This window comes from Tinamus guttatus, unplaced genomic scaffold, assembly GCF_059628265.1.
Source record: "Tinamus guttatus ecotype Peru unplaced genomic scaffold, ASM5962826v1 Tinamus_guttatus_pri_ptg000758l, whole genome shotgun sequence".
Taxonomy (NCBI): Eukaryota; Metazoa; Chordata; class Aves; order Tinamiformes; family Tinamidae; genus Tinamus; species Tinamus guttatus.
Window position 1 is genome coordinate 128,009 of NW_028289292.1, and position 6,171 is coordinate 134,179.

The window sequence follows — 6,171 nt, forward strand, 5'->3', positions numbered from 1 at the left end:
GAGAAAGAGAGAAAGAGAGAAAGAGAGAGAGAAAGAGAGAGAGAAAGAGAGAGAGAAAGAAAGAGAGAAAGAAAGAGAGAAAGAAAGAAAGAGAGAAAGAAAGAAAGAAAGAAAGAAAGAAAGAAAGAAAGAAAGAAAGAAAGAAAGAAAGAAAGAAAGAAAGAAAGAAAGAAAGAACAGTCTTTGTAGATTTATCACCCAACTTTACTTGAATCCTGTCCACAGACATTTAGCTACAGTTGTTTACGACCACCAAAAGCCATGCCTAAGTGGCACGGTTACGCTGGGGAGGAATTTGCAGGCAGAGCAGCACTCAGATTGCCCAAGCCCACTTCTGAAAATATGAGGCTGTGCGACCTGTCCAAGGTCATGCTTGAAATTTTGTGGCAATGTCAGAAACAGGGCCCATCTCTCTCATGCCGGGGCTCTTCTCCCGTTTTTGAAGATGAAATTACTTTAAAAGCTTGCAGTCAGACACCCAAAGATGAAAGAATGAACAACTATTAGTTACTGAAGAAAACTGTGTCCTAAATCATCTTGTGCTTCCAAAAAAAAACACAGAAATGAATCCCAATGGGCATCAAGATTTTTAGCATGAACGCTACAGAAATATAAAAACTCAGTTTGGTCAGACAGTCCTTTCTTTCTCCAAGGCTCTTACAGATCTGCTCAGAACAACCCACACAGTAAGCAGTTTACCAGCAAAAGAACCTGAAAAATTCCTTTTCTACCATGGTTTCACCCTGTTCTGTTCAGTGACCTGGCTGGAGGAGCAGGATCGACTGCAGCAGCTTTCTTCAAGGGCAAGCTCTTGCTTAAGAGCGTTAGCTGATTATTCAAAATACCAAACACATGTTCAGGCATTGGGGAATAACATATAATAGCTGGAATCACCAGCCTGTCCACTCTTTGAAACCATGTCTGGAAAGGAAGTCTTTCCAGGAAAAGACCATTTACAAAGCATTATAAATATACTAAGACTTAATTAGTTAATCCCCATCACAATGTGTATCTGATGTCTTCCCACAGAAGGGCACAACCCAAGGAACAGGTATTTTTGGTATGTTGCTACACCTGGCCAATCTGCAGGAACATCAGCTCTCCCTGTCGTGATCCCAGGGAATGACAAGATGGAAAGTCACCATTCATTTCCTTCCAATTCAACAGCTCCTACTGTGCCTATTTGGAGCAACAAACCCTACTTTCAGAAGTGTAACCCTTTCCTCCACACCTTGGCTCCATCTATTACTTTTAAAGATCTGAAGTCCTCTGGTTTTTGCAATCTAGATGGCAAATCCAGGGAGGGAAGCAAACAGGCTTGAGTAAAAGAAAAAACAAAAGAAGAAAAAATACACAGAGCCATTTGGCAGTGTTGTTTGTCTGTGTCTTGCTACCCATTTTTCAATCCTCCCTTCCAAAAAGGTGTATTAAGTGTGAGCAACTTCGATATTAGTTATTTGTCCACTAGCCACCTCATGAGGACTTCTCAAGTCTCATGCATCACATAACCATGACGCCTTCCTCAAGCTGATGCTGATCTGACTGCAGATTGCAATAGCACAAGTTATGGTTAAGAAACATCACCTCCTGAGCACTGACATGAGCAGAATATGCCCCATTTACCATTTAATTTTTATTGACTTTTCTCCCTCTCTCCTTATCTCCATATTGGTTTTCAATACATATCTTACTAATTCAGAAAACATGAAAATTCCCATTGCGGCAGACAACAGGTAGGATAACAGAAGGAAACAGCCACGAACTGTGGTCTGGGGGGATCCCATGGGAGCTGGGAACAACTTCTCTAGCAGGGGGGTGGTGCAGCATGGAAAGGCGACACCCAGAAGATGGTGGCATCTCCATTGCTGGAGGTTTGCCAGACTCTGCCCCAGGTGACCTCATCCAGTGCTGGTGACTCTCAAGGTCCCTTCCAGCCAAAGTCCCCATGGTGCTTTCCATGACCATGCTGTGTCTACAAAGCCCTGTTCTCCCTTACAGCCAGTCACCTGCCTTCCTTTCTCCTTGTGCACATGCATGAGCTACATATGTTGGCTTTCCCCTGGATGTTGTCATCATAAATAAAGTAGGCTACAGTCATTAGGTGGAGCAGGTTTAAGATAACAGTATTACAATGTTCAACTGTCATGCCCAGTCAGAAGGCATAATCAGAATGTTCAAATGACCATAAATTTCAATTTACAAGTGAGATTGTACCAATTTGTACCCATGCTATTTTCTTTTTAACATGGACACGTGCAATCAATGAACGTGGCAAGTCGACGGCTGTCTCAGATACGGTAGGAGCCACTGATGAAAAGCAGCTGAATTTCAAGAGGAAAATTCAATGAGCTGAGGGGAAGATGAGACTGAACAACATCGCCATTTATTCTTTTTCCCACATTGACAGCAACTGTTTTGAGAGGATGTAATATCCCAAAACCTTTGATCAAAGGTCTCCCTTTATAGGAAACACACATGCACACAGATGAAACGGTACAATCTGTGCAGAACAGTCTCTGCTAGTCCTTTCACACCTTCAGATCTAGATAGATACACACTCACATTTATAAAGCCACACAGTTACTTAAAAAATAAAAGCGCATGAAACAGGTGACAGTTCCGATGGCTTTTTATCATTATACCCCGCATATATCAAATGAAATCACAAAGGGGGAGGAGTAACCTACAAAGCAAATAAAAGAAACATTGGCAAATTGGGTCAGACTGCAGAAGTGTTCACCAAAACCAGAAAAAATAGACTGCTGCACAATAAAACTATCATTGAACTGAAGGAGGACAGGTCACACCACGGGACAGGACACATGACCGCAATGACAGGGTGCAATGCAATAAAATACAGCAGAGAGAGTGACAGAGGGAGAGGATTCTTATTTGTGGTCCAAATGCTTGCTGACTAAACTTGCTAGAAGAGGCAGAAGTGCGGGCAAAAATAATAATAAAAAAAATAAAAAGCCCAACAATTCAATAACTTTGTGAAAAGCTGTAATACTTGGCTGCAGCAGCACTATGTTGACCCAGAAGGGTCCCAGCACCCATTGGTTTGGTGCAATGGGACTCCAGCAGGTTATCACAGCTCAGTGAGGTAGCACTTAGCTGAGCTGCTGTAGCTGGTTGGCTTCGTGCAGCGTTACTGCATCAAACATGAGGCAAAACAGAGCCCCAAATCTCTTTCCATTATGTTTAAACTAACTGGTCTCATGTCATATTTGCAGCATCCCCCAGCTAACGCACAGCAGCTCATTAAGCTCTGGTAATCCAACCAGTAGGTCTTTGAGTCCTTAGCTTGCATTATAAAAGAAAGTTTTAAGCTGCTAATGCACACTCCTATACTAAGGATCTGCATTGATTCGGCTTAACTAGCTCAAAACCTGATGGGAGCTTCTTGGCTTCATTGCTAGTCATGGCTAGCAATTGCTCACAGGCAAAAATGGTGCCCAGCCCAAGCCTGAGCACTTAGTGTCTACAGAGACCCCATAAAACACAGATTCAGCCGTCCTTTTTGTGTTTCTTCAGCAAATGCCTTACACCTATCACCTGGCCTATCTGCAAATGGTCTGGCCTCTGGGCTTAGCCCCATCTTTCACCTCTTTGCAAGATCCTCAGGTTTGAAAGGGTCTTCTTGTCATGTTAGACTCAACCGCCTTTCTCAGGGCTGCAGGATGATCAATTTACATCATGCAAATTACTAGGGGTGGAGGTTAAACTTCTTTAGTGGTAGAAAAGGGCATTCAGATGGTTTCTTTTATGTTTTGCAGGTCATTTGCATCCTTATTCTCTGCCTTTAGGGCAACTCCCAGCAGGTCACATTTTATCTACTACAAAACAGATAAAAAAGCCTCCCATCTCCACCCACCCCAATTTATACCCCTGCCTAATATTTAGTCTGTGTCCCTGAGACTTGCAAAATCCTACCCACCTCAACATTTCAAGTAGGCCCCACTCATTTTATCTTCCTCAGGACAAAAAGTGCAGGCAGCCAGATCTGCGGCCTGGCTACTGAGCTGTCCCAGGACACAAAAAAATAAAACAAAGTAAATTGCAAAAGAAACTGCAATCTCTCTCTAGCTCTCTTAGGCCTCTTGAAACCAAACAACAGCAAGGTAGTGCTGCAGCAAGGTATGGCACATTCCTCAATTTAAGTGGCAGTCTTGAGGCTGAATCACTAACACCAAACCCTTCCTCAACACACAGCAATGGGTTGCATCTCTGAGAGCACCCAGGCCATTTCCTGAGACAGGAGCACACCAAGAATCTTCCAGAGTCTCAGCTGTTTAGCTGCACCAGGTTATTCTTCTCCAATTGAACCTTTTTTACTCAATGTCTACCCACACTGCGTTATGCCAGCACATGCTAAGCATTCTGCAAACGCGGCAGAAAACAAAGTTCCTGTCCCAAAACTGCTTACAGCGAAGAGGTGAAGTGGAGGAGGCAGATGGATATCTGGAGGGAATTTCCTGTGCAAGGAAGATGCAGTGAAATGCACAAGAACTCTCAAGGGAGATGCTAATCAACAAAGCTCTTACATGTAAGACTCATTTCTTCACACTTATATCTGTGGACTGATTCAGTTTGGACAACCCAGGTCACTAGTAAAAATCCTGAACTCGGGTCCTCCTCAGTACGGTGTGCTGCTCTGCTACATGTGATTCACCCGCAGACCCTCCATCCAAGCCAGCCCTCCCTGCTGCACTCGGGGCTGCTGCAGAGAGGCAGGTATTATGGGAAGCGATTCATGCCATAAAGACACCCGTGGAGGGCCAGGGCTGACTGCTCCCTGAAAAGAAATAAAAAGACATTTCCCTCCACATACTGCAAAAGGAGGCCAGAGGGGACAGGTCCAGTTGCAGCTAATTACAACACAGGTCTCAATCTAGAGGAGTGAAGTAACAAGTTCTTCAGCCCTTGTGAGACCTGAGCACATCATCAGTGTGAAATCCTCAGTCAGGCCTCTCCATGAAAAAGCAAAAGACAGAATCCCACAACGAAAGAGGAGCCCAGGAAGGTACTTGTGTCTGTGAGATTAACACTGTCGCCACTCACCTCATTTCCCAGGAAACCCTGGTGGGATCTGAGCTCCCTTCCAGGCGCTTCTCCTCTCTTCTTTCTGCAGTCAATTGAGACCTACACAGGATTGCAATAAAACAAATATCAGTAAGCCAAACCTTGCCCCTTCTCTCCAAACAAAAAGCTACACTTCCTCAGTTCTGCAAAATAACACTGCGCTGTGAAGCAATCACATCCAAGAGCTGCTTTTTTTCTCCTGTTCTGTCTAAAAACGTTTCATCAGCTTGCAGCAATCAATGAGGTAGGCAGTGAAAATCCCCCAGCTAAATGAATTTAAATGCATGGCATTACCTGCCACTCGCACCAAAAGCAGCATGACACCCCACTCAGCTGCTGAGGTCCCCCTTGCCCACGGAGATTGTGGACCCTCCTTGCTTGGGGATAGCCTATGCAACATGCTCTAGGTGACCTTGCTTAAGCTGGAGGTTGGACTAGAAGGTCTCCGGAGGTCCTTTTGAACCTCAGCTATTCTGTGACTCTTATAGGGAAAATGGTTTTTATATATAAATAAATGCACGAGCCATCCAAGATCAGCGGAGTGGCTGTTAGGGCAAAGAGATGCCTTACGCCACCCTGCGCTACCCAGCTGACATCATCCAAAATGGGAGGCCACAGAGACCCCTCCCCGCCTCCCTCCCAAAGAAAGAAATAAGAAGTGTGGGGGGGAAAAATTAGCTCAGTGAAAACGGAGCCAGTTAATGGAGATCAGAGATCTGCTTCTCTGAACAAGGAAGCAGCATCTGGGGAAGGGAGCCGGGGATACAGGAGTGCAGCGGCGGAGAGCAGACCTCCAGCTGCTGCACAGCTGGGGCAGGCTGCAGAGCAGGGAGGAAAAGCAGCGAGCAGAGGGGCTCCGTGTGCCAGAGGATTCCCTGGCAGGCCAGGGCTCTTCCCAGTCGTGATGGAGCTCACTGAACATTCACACCCCATAACACAGCCCCATCTCATGCAGCTGTGCAGGACGCGTGGATGGAGGTCGAGACGCTGCTCCTGGTACCCATCCCAGGCGGCAGATCTGACTGTCTCTTTCCTCCCATAAACTGCAGTGAAACTGTAGCTTTCCCTCCTCTTTTTCTCTCAGGCCAC

The 6,171-nt window shown here is 45.3% G+C and overlaps 1 long non-coding RNA gene across 1 annotated transcript in view; it reads right to left on the reverse strand.

Annotated features, from left to right (window-relative positions):
• LOC148591535 (uncharacterized) overlaps positions 1 to 5,120 on the reverse strand; it is a 59,066-nt gene extending 53,946 nt beyond the window's left edge. Inside the window, exon 1 of the long non-coding RNA XR_015914064.1 lies at positions 5,062 to 5,120. This is a non-coding gene — a long non-coding RNA (uncharacterized LOC148591535). The remainder of the gene's footprint in view (positions 1 to 5,061) is intronic.
• Between the last annotated feature and the right edge of the window lie 1,051 nt (positions 5,121 to 6,171).